Source organism: Phyllostomus hastatus, unplaced genomic scaffold (genome assembly GCF_019186645.2).
Source record: "Phyllostomus hastatus isolate PE091 unplaced genomic scaffold, TTU_PhHast_1.1 phas_scaffold_39, whole genome shotgun sequence".
In the NCBI taxonomy this organism is placed as follows: Eukaryota; Metazoa; Chordata; class Mammalia; order Chiroptera; family Phyllostomidae; genus Phyllostomus; species Phyllostomus hastatus.
Window position 1 is genome coordinate 7,157,626 of NW_025334028.1, and position 23,468 is coordinate 7,181,093.

The 23,468-nt window shown below is 41.9% G+C and overlaps 1 long non-coding RNA gene across 1 annotated transcript; it reads right to left on the minus strand.

Annotated features, from left to right (window-relative positions):
• Positions 1–116: 116 nt before the first annotated feature.
• On the minus strand, positions 117–5,782 carry LOC123806678. The gene is made up of 5 exons (XR_006783525.1): positions 5,336–5,782; positions 3,151–3,220; positions 2,886–2,921; positions 1,852–1,932; positions 117–513 (listed from the first exon to the last, which is right to left on the minus strand). It is a non-coding gene; the product is annotated as an uncharacterized LOC123806678 (long non-coding RNA).
• Between the last annotated feature and the right edge of the window lie 17,686 nt (positions 5,783–23,468).

Here is a 23,468-nt window from a genome sequence, read left to right on the forward strand (position 1 = left end):
AAGTTGTGGAAAGCAATCTTAATCTATGATTACTGTGACTTTACATCAAAACAGTAAGCTGTCTTTATGTTGGTTATAAACGTAAAAAAAAAGTAAAATATTTAAAACATTAAACATTGAGAATGATAGTGTTTTATTTCTTTGTGAGCTTCCTTTCTATGCCATGGCAGATTTAGACCAGCTTCTGAAGTTTTATTTGTGCTTTCAATGGCAGAAAAATCACAGAGTTCCTTTAGTGAAGTTTCTCATCTGCATCACTTCCTCTGGCTGCATACCCAGGAATACTTCTTCAGTGGAGGCAGTGTCAATTTCCCAGAGTCATCTACTACTTCTGGAACTCCATTTACGTTCCATCCACATCCTACAGTTTTTCGCACAGCTGTCTTGCCTGACTGTGAGGTGCCAGCATTGTCTGGAACTCTTGGCATCTGGGTGCAAATTTCATAGTAGCATCCTTAACCTCAGCTTGCAGTTTCACCAGATGGTTTATGGTTAATCAACTCATGCAGGATTCTGAAACGATACAACCAGCCTTTACTGGCAATACAATGTTCTTTTTGTCTTCTTGTAATTACCTTCCCCTTCAGTGTAGCACTAAGATACCTTGGCCTGAATGCTAGTGAAGCGGATTGGGATTTGTTTCTCATTACAGTCCTCAACCTAAAGTACAAGAAAATGCTCCAATTCAATCATAAGCAGCTTTCTCTTCCTAATGCAACTTAACCTAAAAGAGGTTGCAGCAACTTTACCTTAGTTTTCACATTCATCAGGCTTTTAGAATATAGTTTGTACTGTAGCTTCACGTAGGCCTAGGTCTCGCCTTGTCTTTGCTTTGCTGTCACCATTTACAAATCTAACCACATTCAATTTCACTTCCAGTGTTATCACTTTTTGCCTCCTTACTGCTGTCCTCTTTGTGGACCAATTCCCTCTTTTGATTATCCACTTTTATAAGATGTCATACAGGTTTATCACAGGAAGACAAGAAAGCAATACAACTATTCTTTACTAGCTGTGTTGAACTGACCCACCACCAACAGACTTTGAAAGAAGTGATGCAACTGGTTTCTGATCATGACGCACATCTTTTAGTTCCATAATGGTTTATGGAATAAAGAGCGAGCTGCAAAGTTTATGTAACAATTCAGTTAATAATCGGTAACTGAATTTCAACCATGTTGGGGGCTGGTGTTACTTAGCTGTGAAAAATGCATGTTGGAATGGTGCAAAGTAAGAACTACATGCATCTAAAAAGAAAACTTTGTATTAGTCCACAGTCAATCCGGGAAAGAGAAAGAGGGAAGGGAGAGCGAGAGAATGAGAATGAAAGAATGAACATTGAGTATTTACTGAAATTTCCCCCCTTTATATTTCTCATATTTGAGAAACCCCTCAGACAACATGCCTAATTAATGACAAATGAACCTGGTATTAGATTCGAGATTCCCAGCTTGCAACCACCTGCCTATGACTTGAACAAAGCTCAAGTCATAGGATGATCACCCACTGGCGCATCAAAGAGTACTTATCAAATGTCTAGTTGTTCAGCAAATGTAAACCCCAGAACATCTGATCTCTGAGAATTTCAGGGGCTGAAAGGATTATGTCATTATTTTTAAGAAAAGATGACTGTGGTTAAAAGGTCTGTCCCCCCACCCAGCCAATGGCCTGTTCTTAAACTAATCTATTCATTCAGAAAATTATACTATCTTTGAAATCATATTTACTTTTGAAAGCTGAATGAAGGAAAAAGTACTAATCGAGTACAATATCAAAATTCTGATCAAATGTCAATTTTTTTTTGCTCAGCCTTTTAAATGTTTTATCCAAACTAATTTACAAACTTCTTACCTTATTAAATAAATCTTTGATTTCTTAATCAGATAAAGCATACAAATGTTTTCTTAAGAAAAACATCCTGCAACTTTATTCCTAAATGAAAAGAAATTTACAGGTAAATCAATGTACAAAAAACTGATACCTATTATGACCCTCACACTTTGCATTTTCCATTATGTCCTCATCCACATACATTAATCACAACAAGTCATGATGTGAACAGCAGTGGAAAAAGTTTAATCATTGGACATTTATGCTTTCTCATTTTTAACTTATGCTCTAGTCATAAGGTTTTCAGTGCTTAGCCATTTTTAAAAATAATACATAACACATGCACATTTCTATACATTTCAATTCTCTCAGGTAGAAGAGATAAGAGCCCTAATTTCACTGATCAGAAAACAACCACAACAAAGATCATCTCAAGTATATCATCTATCTACTTTGCACAGCTTGTGTTATGGAAACTTACAGGCATACTCTCACCATCAGACTTGCTACGGAAAGGGTAATCATACTTCAGTACATTCCAAAACTGGTTATGCCTTGCTTTATGTGTATGCTTTTGTTACTGGACAAGGTTTCCAATGATCAGAAGTTTTAAAACTTTAAGAAAAAAGCAAGAGGATCCTGACTGCTGTGCTTCAAGTTGGTTGGGAACCCTCTGCAAAGCAAAGGGCTGCCTATTCCATTCCTGGTCAGGGCACATACCCACACTGCAGGTTCAATCCCTGCTTAGTCCATGTATGGGAGGAAACACACTGACATTTCTGTCTCCCCACCGCCCCCCCCCCACAATCAATAAACATATCCTCCAGTGAGGATTAAAAAAAACAAAAACAAAACCTGAGACATGCCAAGTGAGACAGTTTGGAAGGAGATGTCCCCCCACCCCTCATCATAAGTGTTTGTTATTTTAAACTACTAAGATTTGAGTAATTTGTTACATAGTGATATATAATAGAGGGCCCTAATCCATATCCAAAAAGTAAAATGTACAACTTATGAATTAGCTGAAAAGGTCTAAAATTCAGAATTGCCTTTACCTTTGGTCACCAGTAACTTCAAATCTCCACGGCTTTCTGAAGAAAAAAATAATAAAAATTAAAAATCCCACAACAACCCAGAGATCTAAAGGGATGAAAAACTCAGCAAGAATGTAAATCAGTTACTAGAAATATACTTCATTATATCAGGACAACAAAATAGATTTCACCTTTATCAATCCATTTTCTTTTAGTTGGACAACCCTTCGTTTCCAACTCATCATTACTGTGCCAGAAGTACAGTTAAGACAGAAAGATACACTACCTCCTCTGCATATTCAGGTCATTTTCCAAGACCCAGGAATCTTCTTCTGACATCTCTAAGAATGTAATTCCTGAAAGGAGATGTTTTCTTTTAAATTACTTTGTGTAATAATCAATGCCTTTTGCAAATAATATCTTTATAATAGCTTACATATCCTCATTAACATGTTCAGTAATCACAACAGTTCATTATGTGAACAGCAGTGAAAAGGTTTAATCACTGGATATGAAGTTATTGGAGGAAGCAAAGATGATCAAAATGAGAACCTCAGTGTCATCGTAAAACAATAAAAACTAGTAACAAAAATCATGCAAAAGTGATAAACATATAAATAAATACAACTCAACTAAAAAAATTTCCATTTATAACAAAGTACAAACTTCTCTATCCACAAGTACACCGACAATACCTATGGCAGTGACCCTTTGTGGCTTCCCTGGATTAGTGACTTGCAGTTAAGCAGTCTACATTTGAGTAGATCTGTTCTGCAGTAATACAAAGAATGCACCAGAATAATGTGACAGCCACTATTTCATCTTTCCTAAGAGAACATCAACACCTGGAATCCAATTGAGCAGAAAAGGAAAAAAGGCCCTCTTTCCTCGGTACTCTGAGACGAACTGGCAGCACCTTTCCTTTCACTCTATCTTTAAAAAAGTGAAAACTGAGTGCCTGCATTCCTGGTGCCCTCCCCGGCCCCACCCACCTCCGTCTATGTTCTCAGTAGGTTACCTGCTTCTGAACCCATTTGAACAGAAGCCCTTTCGCCCAGAACTCCACTTCCATCTGTAAAATCTAGCCCCACCAGCTTTCCTGTTTTAATACACCTACACTCTATGGCGATCTCCATTTAAAGTTACCTTTGATGGGGTAGGACGGCATTAAGACTACTTCTCCATGCTGATCAATGCTTATTTTCAAGATTATCCAATTGCATAGGGTTTCCCCACAAGCCCTGCTTCTTTCAAAAGCACAACTGGTTGGACAGAAGGTTTTTTCAGAAACACATCTGAGACATATCTATTTGTGTACCAGGGGCCGAAAGGACAAATTCACCTTAGACATTGTTTCTGCACTCAAGGAGCATCTTCTAGCAGGTTCCTTACAAACTCTAAGTCCTTAAAATTAGGGCAGCCACCACAAGGAGCTCCAACTTCGCACCTACCAGACCGAGACTGTGGAGAAACTGGAACTCTCATCCACTGCGAGTGGCAATGTAAAGTGGTGCAGCCACTTTGGAAAAACAGTTCTGCTAGCTTTCCTCAAGAGGTTGGACATAAGGAGTTAGCATATTACCCCAGCAATTCCACCCTTAGGTACAGACTCATGAGAAAGACAGGTCCAGCCAGCCCTGGCTGGCGTGACTCAGTGGATTGAGCGCTGCTGCCCTGGGAACAGAAAGCTGGTTCCATTCCCTGTCAGGGCACATGCCTGGGTTGTGGGCCAGGTCACCAGCTGGGGGCGTGCGAGAGGCAATTGACTGGTGTTTGTGTTTCTCTTTCTCTCTCTCTCTCTCTCTCTCACACACACACACACACACACACACACGAGTCTCTCCCACTTTCTTGCTCCCTTTCCCGCTCTCCAAAACATGAATACAATCTTTATAAATTAATTAATCAATCCGGGTCCTACCCTTTGTACGACAAGCAAGCTCATTCTGCATGGACCAATTTTCCCCTAATGTGACTTTTAAAAAAGCTATATAACCAACACCTCTGTGAATTTCAGTCAAATAAAATGTAGGCGTATTATAATTCAAAGGACACGTCAATAAATAATACCCTGAGCTGAGTCTTTCTGACTGGAATCTGAACGAAGTAACAAAAAGGGGGAAAAGAAGCAATACTGCTTGGACATGTTGGAATCATTCTTGCGAGCAAGAGAAGGAAACGAAGAGGTTACATTTTTGTTAAACAGAAAATAAATACGCCACTTAATATGCTAAGGAGCTCTTCCAAGACGCAAAATAGAAACTATGCCCTAACTGGCCCCATTTTGTTTTTCTATGAAAACTGCAATTTCATACCGTAAACATACAGCATCGTCCTAAAATAATCCCACTCCTGAAAGCTTTCTATGATGCCCCACACCTTAAACAAAACCCTTCTCTCTTGTCCCTCCTAAGACTGCTATTGATGAGTCCCCACTAGACCCTGAGCTTACCAAACCCCAAGGACCTTACCTTATTTCCTTCTTAGTTCCCGCATTGTTTGAAAGGGTCTTACAAACAAACTGTTCGTTGAACTGAAAGTCGACGTCTTCTCCTATTAGACTCACTTATGCTCCTTTGGGGTCACATACCTATGCCCGACCATACCAACAGCTTCTACATTATCTCCGCAATAGGGAACGACCAAGTAAAACGCGAAAAAAATACATTCGTGTGTGTGTGTGCGTCTTAGTAAATTTACTTTTGGCCCGATTTGTCTTCAGTATTTCTAGGACACACGCGTTTATCCCTTCTTTCCTTCAAGTCCTCCATTCCCTTTTAGAGCTCGCTGCCGGAGACCCATCGCTTGCCCCGGAACTCGCCTCAGCGTTCGTCCTGCCACTCCGCTTCGCATCCTCAGGCCGGGCGTCACAAGAACAGCGATGGCACTGGATTTAACCACAGGGAGGGGAAACAGCAGAAAAAAGCCAGTTACGACAAAACCCCCAAACCACGCGGCAACTGAGAGGGAGGTGCGACCAAGTGCTCATCCGGGAGTCCCCCTGCCTTTCCGATTGGCTGCTGCTACGTGACGTGACCTGTGATTGCTCACTAGGCGCCCAGCGCAGCGCCCACCGGAAGGAAGGATGAGAGCCCTGCGCCAGACTTGAGAGCCCGCCCTCTCCACGAACGAAGATCCTTGAGGCGGGGCGGGGCTTATCGTCAATTACGCCACCCCTGGAACTTGGACAGCGCAGCCCGAAGTAGCACGATGACCCGAGTTTGCTCGGCAGTGGGCTGCAGCACTCGGGACACCGTGCTGAGCCACCAGCGCGGCTACTCTTTACCACTAGTGCGTCAGAGCAGCCTCCGAGCTGCTTTAAAACCCAGCTCTGCCAGGCGGGCAATAGGCCAGGGTGGGGGTGGGGTGGGGGTGGGGTGGCGTGGGGCGGGGGGGGGGGCCGAACGGGCTCGCGTGGTGGAAGTGAGGTGCTGGAGCTGCGGAACGTGGGGCGAGGGAAGGAAACCGGGGGACCTGGAGGGTTAAGGTTGTTCCAGCTTTTCCGGCTCAGTGATTGCCTCCAAATTTCTCATACTTTCTGATTGCCTGCCGCTTCCGTGGCTTTGAGTGACAGTTACTCGGAAGGAATTCTGCTTCCTTTCTTGGGATTTAACATGAAGAGATGGGGAAGGAGAGAAATTTGGGAGAACTGTTGAAGGCGTGCGCCTCTATTTAGAATGTGTGGGTTGTCCTTGATCTTGAGCACAGATCAGGTTTCACACCGCGGAGTTCGAAGAGGCCGGTCGTATTCTGGCAGGATCTGGTCATTGGCTAGAAGTTTCCTTTAGCTCTAGAGGAGGGCAGATCTTCAGCCCAAACTAATTTGAACCCACATTTATGGTCCGGGCTGGTAGGTAGGTCATTAAAATCAATGCTCATGGTAAAATGGGAAATAGAAACGTGGGTTAATGTGCTCAGGGACCAAAAGAAGTGCACTTTGAAAAGAGGTGGCCTATTAAGGTAATGTGAGATGTAGGGTTAAGCTGTTGACAGAGCACTACTAGAAGACCAAAAGGAGCTTTATGGGAATGGTGGTAACTGAGTTGGACCTTGAACCTTACCGAGATTGGGGGATGGGGTGGGAGCAAGATAGCACTTAACTGCAGATAAAATATACAGAAGTGGAAAAAGTAGCTTGGAAACAAATTATTTTTTAACGATTTTATTTATGTTTAGAGATAGGGGAAGGGAGGGAGAAAGAGGGAGAGAAACATCAATGTGTGGTTGCCTCCTGCTGGCCTCAAACAGGGGACCTTGGCCTGCAACCCAGGCATGTGCCTTGACTGGGAATCAAACCAGTGACCCTTTGGTTCATAGGCCAGCACTCAATCCAGTGAGCCACCCTAGCCAGGGCAGAAACAAATTATTTTTCAAAATTGAAAACTCAGATTAAGAAATCTCACCCATGTATGGTAGGCCTTTTTGTAGTCACTTTTTTTGTTTTTTTGTTTTGTTTTTAAATAGGGCTCTTTTCTCCACTTAAGCAGTTATAATTGTATACATTCCATTTCCCACTGGGATTTCTTTCCGTCAGTTGCACTGTTCTCTCTACAGATTACTTGCCTCAAGTCGGTAAGCAAGCTTATATTACAGCCCTCCCCCTCCCCCTATTGAAAATGGTAGGGCTTCAAGAGTTGGAAAATTTCAGTTTAAGTAATATAGCTAATAAGCTTAGTAATCAATGCATGTAAGAGCTGTTGTGCCAGGAACTGAAAGTATGTTCCACCCTGTCTCTAAGCAGTTCCACCACCTTTGTGCCTCAGGAGGACTGCAAGAAATCAAGATGGTATCTGAGCCATTGTCCTCCAGGGTGAGATGACCACAGCCCAAGACACAACTAATGACCACTGCCCAGGGGGGGAATACTGCGGCTTTCTTAATGCAATTAACTTTCCCCTGAATTCCAAACCCCTTACATCTTGTCTTATAAAAAGGGCCATTTTAAAATGGAATTTAGACAGTCTGTTAGGGTATGAACGCTCCATCTTCTCGGATCACCTGCCATCTAAATAAAGTACCCAGAAAGATTCAATCCCTGTTTCTGGTTATTGGGTTCAGTATGTGACAGGCAGCACGAAGGCCAGTGTTTTCCAGTTTCAAGAGTAGAGCATTTCTATGAAACCTCATAAACTGAAATGGCATGAAACGAACAGTAAGTTTGCATTCAGAAAGTTCGCTTTCACGAGAGACCTACATTAATACCTGTTCTTGCTAACGGAAAGAAATCCGGAGGATTTTCACTTTTACAGGGGTGGGGGGAGTGATGACTGTACTGATTATGTCTTTCATGAAGTGAAGTAGCTTGATTGAAACTTCAGAATGGGAGATACCTGTACTTATATTTGTAAACACAGACACGGAAACTCTTGAGCCCACGTGCACTTCTACACTGCCCTTCCCTTTACAACCAGGTTCTTCGGCTTTTCAGCCTCCCGCAGCCATATCCCTGTGATCACTGCACTACTGAAACAGAGTTGACAAAGGGTCACTGATAATCTTGCTCAATCCAAGTGGACACTTCCAAGTCCTTCTTTTGACCTCTTTTTAACTTTTAATCATTTGCTACTCCTTGAAGCTTTTCACCTCCCTTGGCTTTACTGACACACTCTAGTTCTCTTCCTTATCTCTGATTTCTTCGATTTTTCTGCTGCCCTGCTTTTCCTGTGCCTTCTCCTTAGGTTCCTTACATGGAGAAGAACTCATGTATTACTTTTATTTGTTATATTGAGGACCAAATCCTGCTTAATTTTTTAAATGATGCATTATTACACTAGTGTGCTACAATTCTTCCAGCCTAATTTTCTCCCCGCCTCCATTCCATTTTCTAGATTCCTGGCAATGACTTTTCTAAGAATGCAAGTTTCATCATGCTGGTTCCCTAAAGGAAGAATTTATATCCTTTGGGCTCTCCCATGCCTCAAAGACAGAGTACAAACTCTTCTGTGAAGTCTTTCCTCATATACCTCTCTTCCAACCTGAATTATAATATTTCTATTACTGTACATATACACTGAATTAAATACACATCTGCATGAATAGGAAGGAATCCTCTTTGTCTTCTTGCCACCTAAGAAACTGCAAGGAAGGCAGGAGAGAACAGAGATAGGTAAAGGACTTGGAGTACTATGGTGGTAGTCCCAACAGCAACAAGGTAGTATTAATCTGAATTTAGGGCTCAGCAAAAGAGGTAATATGGAAAGGAGAGACTTAGTCAATTTCCCATCATGTAAAGCTGCCATCATCACAATTTTTGATACCATTATCAAAAATTCTGTCCATTAAAAAAAGTTTTTGAGTACATGCCTCTGATATATGCATACTGATTTTTTTTATCCTCACCCTGGGATGCCTTTCCATTGATTTTTGAAAGGAAGGGAGAGAGAGAAAAACATGGACAGTATGCCTCCTGTACACATCCCAATTAGACATCGAACCCACAACTGAGATATGTGCCCTGAGTCAGAATTGAACTGGCAAACTTACTTTTTTTCTTTTTTTTAAAATATATTTTATTCATTATGCTATTACAGTTGTCCCATTTCCCCCCTTCACTCCCCTCCACCCTGTACACCCTCTCCCACCCACTTCCCCACCTTTAGTCATGTCCATGTGTCATAAGTTCTTTAGCTTCTACATTTCTCATACTACTCTTACCCTCCCCCTGTCTATTTTCTACCTACAATCTATGCTACTTATTCTCTGTACCTTTTCCCCCTCTCTCCTCCTCCCACTCCCCTGTTCCTGACCCTCCATGTGATCTCCGTTTCTGTGGTTCTGTTCCTGTTCTAGTTGTTTGCTTAGTGTCTTTTGGTTTTGCTTTAGGTGTGCTTGTTAATAATTGTGAGTTTGCTGTTCTTTTTACTATACATGTTTTTTTTTTAAATCTTCTTTTCTTAGATAAGTCCCTTTAACATTTCATAAAATAAGAGCTTAGTGATGATGAACTCCTTTAACTTGACCTTATCTGAGAAGCACTTTATCTGCCCTTCCATTCTAAATGAAAGCTTTGCTGGATAGAGTAATCTGGGATATGGGTCCTTGTCTTTCATGACTTGGAATACTTCTTTCCAGCCCCTTCTTGCCTCCAAGGTCTCTTTTGAGAAATCAGCTGACAGTCTGATGGGAACTTTTTTGTAGGTTACTGTCCCTTTATCTGTTGCTGCTTCTAGAATTCTCTCCTTCATTTTTACCTTGGCTAATGTAATTATGATGTGCCTTGGTGTGTTCCTTCTTGGGTCCAACTTCTTTGGGACTCTCTGAGCTTCCTGGACTTCCTAGAAGTCTATTTCCTTTGCCAGAATGGGGAAGTTCTCCTTTATTATTTGTTCAAGTACATTTTCAATCTGTTTCTCTACCTCTTCCCCTTCTAGTACCCCTATAATTCGCATGTTGGAATGTTTAAAGATGTCCTGGAGGTTCCTAAGCTTCTCCTCGTTTTTCTGAATTCTTATTTCTACATTCTTTCCTGTTTGGTTATTTCTTTCTTCCTTCTGGTCCACTCTATTGTTTTGAGTCCCAGTTTCCTTCCCATCACTATGGGTTCCCTGTGCAGTTTCCTTCATTTCTTTTATAGTAACATGCATTTGTTCATCTAATTTTTGACCAAAATCAACCAATTCTGTGAGCTTCCTGATCACCAGTGTTTTGAACTCTGCATCTGATAGGTTAGCTATCTCTTACTCACTCAAAAGGATGAGTCCTGGGGCACTGATTTGTGCTTCTGTTTGAGCCATCTCTCTTTCTTTCGTTTTTGTTTTTGTTTTTGTTTTTGGTTTGCCTGGTTGCTCCTGTTACTGTGAGGGGCGGACCCTTAGGTGTTCACCAGGGTTGGGCACCCCAGTCGCTAGATTGTGACATTGTATGTGAGGGCGGGGTTGAGAAGGAACAATGGCGGTAGCTCCGTTCCCCGTGGGACCTCAGTCCCTTCCCTGGAATCCTGGGTTGTGCGCTCTGCCCTGCTCTACAATCGCTGCCTCGCTGGGTCTGCCAGCTGCCGCCTACATTCTCAGGGTCCATCTGCTGCAGTCTTGCGCGCTCCAGATGCCTTACGCACTCCCCGGTTACCTTATGTGCCCAACTCTCCCTGTTCTCCACGCCTGGCTGTCGCGTCTGGCTGCTTGTCTCCGCCCCTCCTACCAGTCTGGATGAACAGGTCTATTTCAACTTCTTGGCTGTCCGACTTCCATTCAGATAAATTTTCTGTTAGTTCTGGGTGTTATTCTTCCTCTAAATTGTTGTTGTTTCAATCTTGGTTGTGTGTGGAGGTACGGTGTGTCCACCTATGCCTCCATCCTGCCGGAAGTCCCCAACTGGCAAATTTTCAAGGCCTGGATCAACGCTACAACCAACTGAGCCACACAGCCAGGGCTAATGCATAGTGATTTATAAATTACATGTATAAAGTGATATGCCAGTATACCTATATCAAAAATTAAAGAATGAGGTGAAAAAATTATAAAAAGAAATTCTAATATTTTCTTGAAATCTCGGTTGTTGCGGCTGACCTGAAGGATGGCTCCACGACTCATTAGCATAGAAAAAAACCTTCATCATCTGGCCTCCAGCTACCTCTCCAGCCCACCTGGAACAAACTCCCAGCTACCTCGGTACTCTCATTTCAAGCCTACAGATTATTTTTTAATGCTTTATCTGCCAGTAACATCCAAGGAGTGATTTTATGTCTCTGTTTTTGCATCTGCTTGCAGTGGCAAACTCCTGGGGACTCTTCAGACCCAATATTATCTCCTCTGAAGTCTTCCCCAGCATCTCCCAATACAATCACCATCTTGTGACAGAAGTTGCAAGGACATAGGCAAAGGCTCTGACTGAAAAGCATGAATCAACATGACTCAAAGGTGTGGGGACTGCAAGGGAATATTGGTGCTGTGTCAAACAGAGAAACAGCTAAGTGTGAAGTGAGGCTGGCAAGTTAAAAATTAAAGTGACCCTTTCACTCATTCTCTTCATTGTTGTAAAGAGATTAAAAAATTAAATTTATTTCATAACCAAAGAAATAAATGAACAATAATTTGGAAGAGTTTTTGCCAGAATTGTTGAAATGAATTGTTTTTAAACATTTAATTATGAAACATTTTAACACACTGGCAAACAAACAAAATAATACGTTAACAAATACCTATTTCACATCACTTGAATTAAGCAGCTGTTAACATTTTGCCTAGTTTCAGATTTTTGTTTTCTGTAGAAGACACTTAAGTTACAGGTATAATTAAAGCCTTAAACCTCAGTTCCTTCGCCCATCCCTTGTGCCCAGAGGCAGCTTCCTGTAGAAGGGGGTTTTGTTAGCCACTCTTCTGGAAAATATTTGATGCACAGGGAGCCAAAGGTAAATTCTTGCCAGAGTGTAAAAAAGGTATAGTCAACAGGAGAAAGAAAATGAATTCTGAATAACAGTGTAAACCAATTTATTACTGTGTGTATGAGGTGATTGGTTTCTTCTGCCAGAGGTGGCTTTCAGCAGGAGAAGACATGAATTCCCATTTCAACTGACTATTTAGTGTGGCTATACTTGGCTCTGGTTTTGGTTTCTTCTTTTGTAAAAGGATAAAATTCTGTCTTGCAAGACTTCTGGCCAAGATGAAGGCATATGTAGACATACTGTGCCTCCTCCCACAACCAAGATAGGGAAAACATCAATTCTTAAACAGAATATCAACCAGAACTGACAGAAAAAATGAACTGTATGGAAGTTGGACAACCAAGGAGTTAAAAGACGCGTTCATCGAGACTGGTATGAGGGGCGGAGTCGGGCAGCCGGGCATAGAGGGGTTGAGGCTTCAAGAGTGGTGGGACCAGGCGCGTAAGCCATCCTGGGTGTGCAAGACCACAGCAGGCGGACCCTGGGCGCAGGGTGGCAACCAGCAGACCCAGCAAGGCAGTGATTGTGAAGCTTGGTACTGCGAGCAACCCAGGGTCCCAGCACCAGGAAATAGAGCCTCAGGGCACTGATTGAAAACACATGTGGGGGTCAACGGTCCGGGAGAGACTCCCAGCCTCACAGGAGAGTTTGTTGAAGAGACCCACGGGGTCCTAGAATGTGCACAAGCCCACCCACACGGGAATTAGCAGCAGAAAGGCTCAGTTTGTTTGGAGGAGGCGGCAGAAGGGACTGAAGTCCGACAGAGAGTGGAGCAAGTGCCATTGTTCCCTCTTGGACCCTGCCCCCACATACAGCTTCACAACCCAGCTATGTGGGTTGCTCCGTCCTGGTGAACGCCTAAGGCTCCTCCCCTCATATGCAACAGGCGTGACCAGAAAAATAAATATGGCCCAAACCAAAGAACAGATCAAAGTACCAGAAAAAATACAACTAAGCAACAAAGAGATAGCCAGCCTATCAGATTCACAGTTCAAAACACTGGTGACCAGGATGCTCACAGAATTGGTTGAATTTGGCCGCAAATTAGATGAAAAAATGAAGGCTACACTAAATGAAATAAAGGAAAATGTACAGGGAACCAATAGTGATAGGAAGGAAACTGGGACTCAAATCAGTGGAGTGGACCAGAAGGAAGAAACAAACAGCCAAACAGAAAAGAATGCAGAAACACGAATTCAAAAAAAATGAGGAGAGGCTTAGGAACCTCCAGGATGTCTTTAAATGTTCCAACATCCGAATCATAGGGGTACCAGAAGGGGAAGAGGAAGAGCAACAAGTGGAAAAGTTATTTAAATAAATAATAAAGGAGAACTTCCCCAATCTGGCAAAGGAAATAGACTTCCTGGAAGTTCAGGAAGCTCACAGAGTCCCAAAGAAGTTGGACCCAAGGAGGAGCATATCAATGCACATCATCATTAAGTTACCCAAGATTAAAATGAAGGAGAGAATCCTAGAAGCAGCAAGAGAAAAGGAGGCAGTTACCTACAAAGGAGTTCCCATCAAACTGTCAGCTGATTTCTCAAAAGAGACCTTGGAGGCAAGAAGGGGCTGGAAAGAAGTATCCCAAGTAATGAAAGGCAAGGACCTACATCCAAGATTGCTCTGTCCAGCAAAGCTTTCATTTAGAATGGAAGGGCAGATAAAGTGCTTCTCAGATAAGGTCAAGTTAAAGGAGTTCATTATCACCAACCCCTTAATTTAAGAAATGCGAAAGGGACTTGTCTAAGAAAAGAAGATTTAAAAAAAAACCATGTATAGTAAAAGGGCAGCAAACTCACAATCATTAACAAGCACACCTAAAACAAAACAAAAACAAACTAAGCAAACAACTGGAACAAGAACAGAACCACAGAAATGGTGATCACATGGAGGGTTAGCAACAGGGGAGTGGGAGGAGGAGAGATGGGGAAAAGGTACAGAGAATAAGTAGCATAGATTGTAGGTAGAAAATAGACAGGGGGGAGGCAAGAGTAGTATGGGAAATGTAGAAGCTAAAGAACTTACCACACATGTATGTTAACTAAAGGGGGGGAATGTGGGTGGGAGAGGTGTGCAGGGTGGAGGGGAATGAAGGGGGGTGTAATGGGACAAGTGTAATAGCATAATCAATAAAATATATATTAAATAATCCTGTCTTGCTGTTTTTGCAAGACTAAAACTAAGTCTTTAAAATGTACATATCACAAGGTAAATGCTTTAAAAGTAGTTTCAATTTTTAAAAAAGATTTCATTTATTTTTATACAGAGTGGACAGGAGGGAGAGAGAGGGAAAGACATATTGTTGCCTGTCTGATCCGCCTCAAAGAACCAGGGACCAACCTGGTGGCCCAGGCACATGCCCTGACCGGGAGTGGAACATGGTGGCCTCTCTCTTTGCAGACCAACGCCCAACCAACTGAGCCATGCCAGTCAGGGCTAAAAGCAGCTTCAATTATTATTGCCAATTTTATTTTGTCCAGAATTCTAATTATTCTTTCCAGTTAGACTACAGTATTTCCTAACCCTTTAATGTTATTTTACACATAGGGGATATTTATGTACTACTTTAATGCAAACCAACCAAGCTATTTGGGACTGGCTTGATGTAACTACTTCAAGGGCTCCAGGTAGCCCAGGTCGCCCTGTGGGCTGAGGGGATTGATGGATGCCTGTGCTCACCAGGCATGCCAGTTGGGAAGCTTTGCTTTAGAGGACCAGGCTAATAATATAATTTGGTGGACTAGCCAATGTTTGATGGTCCCTTGCATGGTTAGACACTACACCCAATCTGTGGAAATGCTGCCTCACAAACATGCCATTAGGTAAGAAAAGAACCTGATGAAAAGGGAGAGATGTGCCTCTCCTTTATTAGAGAAGCAATTCTAAGTACATATTCTCTTGATCAAACAGTATTATCTTCCTAGGACAGTCAAAAGAAAGTCCCAAAAGTAGAATTAGTTGTACCTAAGAAAGTATAAAATTTGGGTAGTACTTTACCGTTTACAAAGTGCTTTGAACATTTGTATCCTAATGCACTCTTATTACAGCCTTCTGAGGGGGTTCAAAGATTGAGAGATGGATCTAGTATCATATGGCTGATAAAAGGCAATTGAGGCTTAAGTGCAGGTTTTTCCATTTTAATGTTTTTTTCTCAAGGTGATTGAGAGTATATCAGAATTGTGTTATGCCATACTGCTATATTATTTCCCTAATCATTAGTTGAGGAAATTAATATTGTTACCAATTTCAGTTCTTAACAACTATATGTTTTAAAGCCTCAATTAGAATATACAAAAGTCATACAGCTTAGATCTGTGTCTGAGATAAATCAAAGAAAAGGATGCAGAAAGAGTAGTTTTGTGATTTTCATTATCTGACTTTAATGAATTATTTCTTCACTCATTTCAAAACAATAATTTGTCTGGGACTGAAAAATGGAGAAATGCAGATTTTTATACTCTAAAATCTTGGAGGGTCAGGAATTCAGAGTGGATGAGCTGGGTGTTACAGAGTGCCTCATAAGACTTCAGTCAGAATGTTAGCCAAGAATGCACTCATCTGAAGACTTGACTGAGGCTTAAGGGTCTTCTTTCAAAAAGGCTCACTCAAACATCCTCTGGTTGGAGGCCTCTATTTCTTGCCAAGTGCACCTTTCATAGGGCTGTGTATGACATGGCAGATAACTTCCCCTGGGACAAAAACCATTCAATAGAGTAAGGAGGAAGCCCCAGGGCCATTTATAATCCAGTCTAATTGCCTACTATCACTCCCTTTTTTTATATTCCTTAGAAGCAAATCACTAACCCCAGCCTACACTCAGGGGAGGGGAATTAGGCTCCCCCCCTTGGAAAGAAGAGTGCCAAAGAATGTGTGGACATGGTTTAAAATTGCTAAGGAGGAGGAGGGGGAAGGCCACAGGAAAGGAAAAGACACATACCGAATTTGACCCGATTCTTTTAGATATAGGCAGTAAAGACAAAATGTGGTAGACTATTTAATATAATAATCGCACGCATTTGAAATGGAACAATAGAATCAAAGAAATTTGAAAAATGAAATCAGATTAAGTAAATTAAACTTTAACTGGACTTAATGCTTATATAAAGGAGTTAAATAATAAATGGGTTTATGTCTACTGTAACATTACTGTAATATTTTCATGTTAATGGAATTTTAATATGATTGCTATAGATTTCCAACTGATACCATACAGCACTTAAAATAGGTCAGGGCTATTCATCATCTGGACCCCAGAAGAAGAAAGATTTGGATTCCAGGACCAAGTGCTAAGCTGTGTTCCAAATGTTTTCACCAGAGTGACTTTGAGTCACAGGGCATAAGAAGAAAGCTGAAAAAAGGAACAGTGCCTTCTGTTTCTCTATGCAAGGCACTTAAATCTAGGTGTAAACAAAACTAAATTTTACAGAGCATTTAAAAGCCAAGCTAGCTTACATTATAGCTAGAATCTGCAGAAATTTAAAATCCCTACATCTTAAAATAAATCCAACAACAGATTTCAAATGCTTAGAAAATTAGTTTTGCTTTGTTTATTTGTAAATCTAGAATGTAATATAAGTGATTCTGCTTTGAAGCTCTTTAAAAAGTAAGGTGTATAAAGGCAAATCATATGAAGGTTACTAAGCTGATCACAAAAATCAATTGGTGGACATAAAAAAGCCTTGACTTAGAATTCAGGCTTTTATGTACTTTCATGTATGAGACAGTTTTCACAATAGTTTGAAATGATCTGTCCTGTTTTGGGCTCCTCCCAATAATGCTATTGATCTTGATCAAAGATGTACTTAACTATTAGCATTGATACAGAGAGAGGTGTAGAGAAATAGGAGACTTTCCATAAGTCAGTCACCAGTTGGTCTTAACATTCTAATGGGTGTTTTCTTTATAGTTTTTATTTTACCTTTTGACCCCGTAGTCACACCCTTGTACATGGCTCAGTCACTGTCTGCAATAGTCATCTAGCTGTTCTATCCTGCCACTACCCTTAACTTCTTCCTGTTCAATGGAGTCTACTTCTTATGTATTGTTTTTTCTTTTTTAATATCTATTTTGTTGTTCAAGTACAGTTTTCTGCCTTTTGCTCCCACCCCAGCCCATCCCCCAGCCCTCCTTTTTTGTGTATTGTTTTTTCTTATTTCCTATTTAAAAGAATACAGTTGATGTTGGGAATCCAAACTCCTAAGTTCCAAGAGCTTCCTATTTAACCAACTTGTGCATTTTAACAGCTTTGAACTATCTTTTTGAATACATACACTTATCCACTGTATATTATTAAATTGACTCTCTTTCATGCTTTTGTGTAAAATCAATAGTACTTACTATTTATTGAGACATATAGTGGTTCGGGCATTGTGCTAGGAGACTTACAAAAATTATCTTGTATTCTCAAACAACTTTTGTAACCTCAAAACGAATGAGGAGATGAGGAGTTGTAGAGGTTAAGTGACAGCTAACAAGTGAGGGAGCTGGAATTTGCACCCTGGTTAGACTTCATTGCAAAGCTCAGGCTCTGTCCACTGTGCCCTCCTTTTTTCACAAGTAACTGTCCTCTCCTCTCCATGAAGCCATCCTGCTCCTTCAAGGAACTGCTCAAAGCATATCTTGAAGACTTTCAAAATTGCCACCTTTCTCTAGTTATTTTGATCATTTCAGAAATTTTCAGCATCATGCTAGTATTTCTGTATAGATGCAAACAAACAAACAAACAAACAAACAAACCCACCCAACCCTGTTTGCATTTTCCTACAGAGATTATGACCTTTCTTTCATAACTACACAGCAACCAGGTAAGTGCTTTGCATTAGTGGTATTAGTGTAGATAATCTTTTGTGTGATAATTTCTAAAATAACCTTACATTTTTTTTATTTCTGTCAAAGGTTCTCCAAGGTGTACATCTTAAAGGTAAAGCAAGGCAGAAAATCCTAAAAGAGCCATTTCCTGGTGATTTTGAAAAGGTTGCTACTGAGGATCATAACTACAGTTTAAAGAGAGACCTTTACCAATAGGTTCAGAGAAACAGGCTGAAGTGCAAGAGATGCTACCAATGGCCAATACAAGACTTGTTCCTGTCAAAGACTACAGGATGTTGAAGACGAGAAAGGGCTTACGACTAGCTAATGCACCAGTAGAACAGAAACTACTCTCTGAAGAAAGTGATGCTACAAGCACTATTTTCAGGTATGTCCCCCAATGACCTATTCTATTTATAAAACAGCTCTTATTTTTCTGAAATATCATTAAGTTCTTTACTATCGCCTATGAAAACACTGGCTGAAAACCATTGGCTTTTCACTGCCTGAGAAGTGAAAAGTCTTAGTAGCATAAGAGAGAAGAATGAAAAGTAGTTGCCAAAATCCTTTTATGGCTTTCTAATTTTAAAAGTAATATGTTTATTACAGGAAAAGCAAAGAAATATGTAAATGCAAAAAATAACAGATAATCCTACCATTCGGAGTTGAGATCATATGGTTTATACCATATACTGTACCTTTCTCATCTTATAATGCACTTACCCATGTTACTCCAAATCTTTATACACAGTTTTAACTGCTAAATAATTTATCACTAAAGTCTTTTTTTTTCTTTAAAGAGAGGGAAAGAAACGTCAATGTGTGGTTACCTCTACACGCCCCTCACTGGGGACCTGGCCCGAAACCCAGGCATGTGTCCTGACTGGGAATCAAACCAGTGACCCTTTTGGTTTGCAGCCTGCGCTCAATCCACTGAGCTACACCAGCCAGGGCTCACTAAGGTCTTTTTAATATGGAATTGAACTACTTGATATGTGGAATCACTTTGAGCTTGAAAATAGTTTGAATCTCCAAATTATTTTCTAAAATATTTCATAGAGTAAATATGTCCATCCATTGAAAAACTAACTTGTCGTCTTTGTGAATCAGGATGTTTTAAGAGAGGCAAAATAAGAATTGGCAACTTATTTGTTGATGAAAAAAGCAGAGATTGAGGTTTTACATTCTGGTAAATAACAAGCATAACCTGTCAGTAGAAGAAGAATATGTATCGTTAAAGAAGTAGAATATTTTGTGTTTTTCCAAGAGTGGAATGGAGGTAATAAATAGATGTCCTCACATGGAACAGAGTTTAGGGTATATTTAGTTTATTTGTTTTCCCTCTGAATGGTAGGCAAGATTGTCTCTTCCATCTGAATAGTGCCCTATCCCCAAAAATGTTTCTCATTTCTAATCTTTACTTTCAGATAAATATAACAAGGGAACAAAATGAAACATAAATGTCCTCACAATTAAGAGACTCAACTTTATCCAGTTATTATATACTTTTTCCTGTTCCTATAAAAATCCCACTCAGGCAGTCAGTGAATAGTTAAACATAGTATTTCAAGTTGAAACTTTTTTCTTTCTTCTTGCTAGTGAAATAATTCAAGAGGAACAGGATAAATTCATCAACAGGCTCAAAGATAGGATATTCGTCTCTGTACAAACTCAGTTAAAATGTGATTGTACAGTGAAACCTCAGTTCTTGAACAATTGGTTTTTGACCAAGTTGTTCATGGAAAAAAAAAATGTCTCAGCTGTCTGATAAAACTTTGGGTCTCAATTCTCTCCCTAACGACCATTTCCATGCTGATACTTACGTGATCAGTCACACATCTCTCCAGTGACAAAAAATGGAGATTCAGTTTTTGAACAAATTACTTCTGGAACAGCCTTCTGGAACACATTAAGTTCGAGAACTGAGTTTTCACTGTATTTGAATTTTGGTGCCCAGTGCCTTTTGTATAAAAGTTCTATGCTCTATACCTGAAAGTGTCACTGTACACATTTTTCATCACAAGGAACAAATAAATTTAACAGATTTTAAGTGGGAATTATATCACTGGAAAGAAATGTCCAAGTACTCCGCAGAAATGAAGCAATTTGCATGTTGTACACTCTACTTGTAACTGTGCAAACCAGAGCTCAGCCACTGGCACCTTCACTCTCCATGACTCAACAGTTAGTGTTGAAGGAAACAGGTGTTTATTACATGGTTCCAGTCCTGCTCAGAGCCCTCCTCTCCCATGAGACCCAGAACCTCCCTTGCTCCCCAAAAGGCTGCAAGCCAAAACCAACCCAGAAATACCCCCATGTCCTTATCTGTCCATCAGCCAGTCTCTCAAAAAGATCTCTATCCTTTCAGGAATGTGTGCTTGTGGGTTTCAGAGCCCCCATCCTCTCAAAGCAGCTCTCCTTCAGGATCTGGGGTGTGCTGTTCTCGGCCTCCATGTAGCAGTCCCAGAACAGTGTGCCCTGTTGTGCTGTCCCAGAGGATGGAGCCCAGGGAGGCACATGTCCCTTTGTGGGACCCTACCTCCAGGAGTGGGCTCCCCACCTCTGTGGGTTCTAAGCCCCTGGTGGGCCCTGCATAGCCTAGTCCCATGAATGCTCTCATCTGTGTGGGGAGTAGGGCCAGAGGCCCAGAATGTCCAAATGCCAAAAACCAAGAGAAAGAGCAACCGAGTTTGCACCAAACTCTGAAGTCCCATACCAAGAGAATGACTCCTCCATACATCCTTTAGAGAAATAAGAGTTCTGCAACTCAGCATTCCCTGTCACAATTCAGCTGCAAGCACCTCTCATGTGTCTGTGCTTGGCCTGGCAGATCCCTGCAGCTCCATCAGCTCTGCTGCTGTCTTCTCCAGGCAGGCAGGCCTTGTGGCTGACCCTTCTGCAGACCTCCTCTGACCTCGTGGCTCCCTGCTGACCTACGGCCCACCCTAATTTAAATGCTTGGCTCAGAACTTCCTATGGGACCTCATATCTGGCTCTTCCTATGGTGCAGTTAGTGAGGCAGGAGACAGCAAAAGAAGAACTCTTGAGACTGCAATACTGTTACTGGCCAGCGTCTAGCATCCTGGTTGCCTGGAAACACCTTTTACCAATTAAGTAGATGAAATAGTAAACCGAGGCAGGGAGGAGGAAGGAGACATGTCTCACACACTAACTCAGCAGTCCTGAGCCTAGTCTGATAATATTGCCAGGTGTTCCAACATCACAAGAAACACTATGTTAGCAAGAAAGAAGGGAAGTCCTTGAAATTCTATGTAGCATTTCCACTATCTGGGAAAGAAGGCCTTGAATCTGTGCTTTCATCTCAGGGCCTGGAATGCGGTAGAGGGTCCATGTGCCCAAAGAAGGAGCCCATAAAACTACTTTGGTTAATTGTCTACCTCTGGTCACTATCTGTTTTACGAGGGAGTCCCTGATGCTTACAGAAAGAGCCCATAAATAACTTTGGAAAGTGCTGCAATTTTAATTAACTGCCTCCTGTCACGTGTCTGTTTTACAATAAGATGAACAAATGGAGTCTGGAGCAAGATAAGGATTTGGGCTAACAGACCCCCACACATACCTAAGTTTGGGTAGTCATGTTCCCCCAGGAAAGCTGGCACCACATTTACCTGTTAATCAATATGTAATTTTTTTCTCCTATCTCACCAACTATATAAGCCCTCAGAACAAAGAACTCTGGCTCTCGCTCTCTAGCAGGCTTGGGGAGTTCTTGACACTCTTGGATCTCAGGCCACTAGGCCTCTAGCCACCTGGGGGCTTGCCACCAAGGTCTTCAGCTGCACTTACTTTTGTCGCCCTGCTTTGCCCTGAAACTTTGCCTTTCAGTCACCACTCTACTCAGTCCTGTTCTCTTTTATGGGAACGGGTCACTAACAAACTGATTACACACTAATAGATTTGCTGATCTGTAATTCTTTTCATGCGTCAGCAAGAAGAACCAGGTCTCTCCCATCAACAGTAGTGTCTGCCATTTTTGTCACTTCTGCAGTGTCTTTGATACACTTTCAGCTGCCATCTTTAGTCAGGGCAAGAGTTCCCAGTGATACACAGGCATTGGGATAGGCATCTGCCCCCCTGGCTATGTCAGGAGCCACTACATGTTCTCACAGTTATGTACACAATTCACCCTGGGCAGCCTCCTTCCTGCCATCAGGAAGGCAGGGCTATTGATTTTGCCTTTCTTTTGCAATGTGTCTTAAACGCTGTACCTTTTGCTGGTCCCTGTCCCTAGTCCTCGTAACCGGGTACAGCCGGGGTGGGGGGACGGGGGGGGCTGAAGAGGTATTTGTAATGGGGTCCAGAACTTAGGGTGTCTTGGGAATATTAAAAATATAGGATGTCCTCACACTATAGTCTGAACTGGGGGATGGGACTCATGGAGCAAAGCCCTTGAGAGTTGTTTTGCGTAGCAACAGTTTTGCATAAAACCTCAGGAATGGTCATTTAACATATCTATAACTTTTGACTGGTTTCATGGATATGTTAAGCAGCTGTTAAGCAGCTGTGGCCTTGCTTTGAGCCAGGGAGGTGGGAGTGACTTCGAAGCAGTATCTAACTGGGAGGCAGCTCCCCCTGGTTACAGCACCTGCATGAGAGCTTGGACATGTGGAGATGACTTGCTTCAAGCCACGGGCCACGCCTGCCTGGACTCACTATGGAAGTTCAGAAAAGCTAGAAAAATACAGGAATGCTGGCAGGTATAGGCAATGTGGGAGGTGTCAGAAATGGGGCTGTAGAGGAAGATTGGCACTGGGGTTTAAACCCAGGCATGGCAGCCATGATGGGAATCACCACATGGCTTTAGCAGAGGAGAACCACACAGCTTTGGGGCTACCTTTGCCACTCAGCTTAGGAAGCCAGAAAACAAGATGTAGCAGCAATGCAGAGCTCTCTCTCAGCAGTTCAGAAGAATGCAGGAGAGACGTTGCAGGAAGGAAAGGGGTAAAAGGACTCTTGCTGGTGGGCCATGAGAAGGTGCCATGTGGGTTTGGATTGAGAACTGGAGATCACAGCGACACAGCTGATGGTGCTGGGAACCGAGGGAGGCCTGTCAGCCAAAGTGCGGATTACTGGGAAGCACCGGGGGCTACTTGAGCCACAGACCTCTATTTCTTTTCCTGAGATACAGTACCCTGGACCAGGCAAAGCCGGGAAGGAAGGACTGTGTGTGTTTGTCGGTGTAATAAGGGACTTTGGGATTTTAATGAAGATATTAAGTCATTATTTTTAAGTCTGTATAACTTTTGAATAAATAATCCCTTTCCTTTTCACCAAACTCTGGTATTGAGAGCTATAATTCCCTGCAGTGGGCAAGGCAGACCCAGTACGGACGGACCCCGGGAGAAGGGGGGGTCCATTCTGTAATAGTATATCATCCCCCCACCACAGTGTGGTCA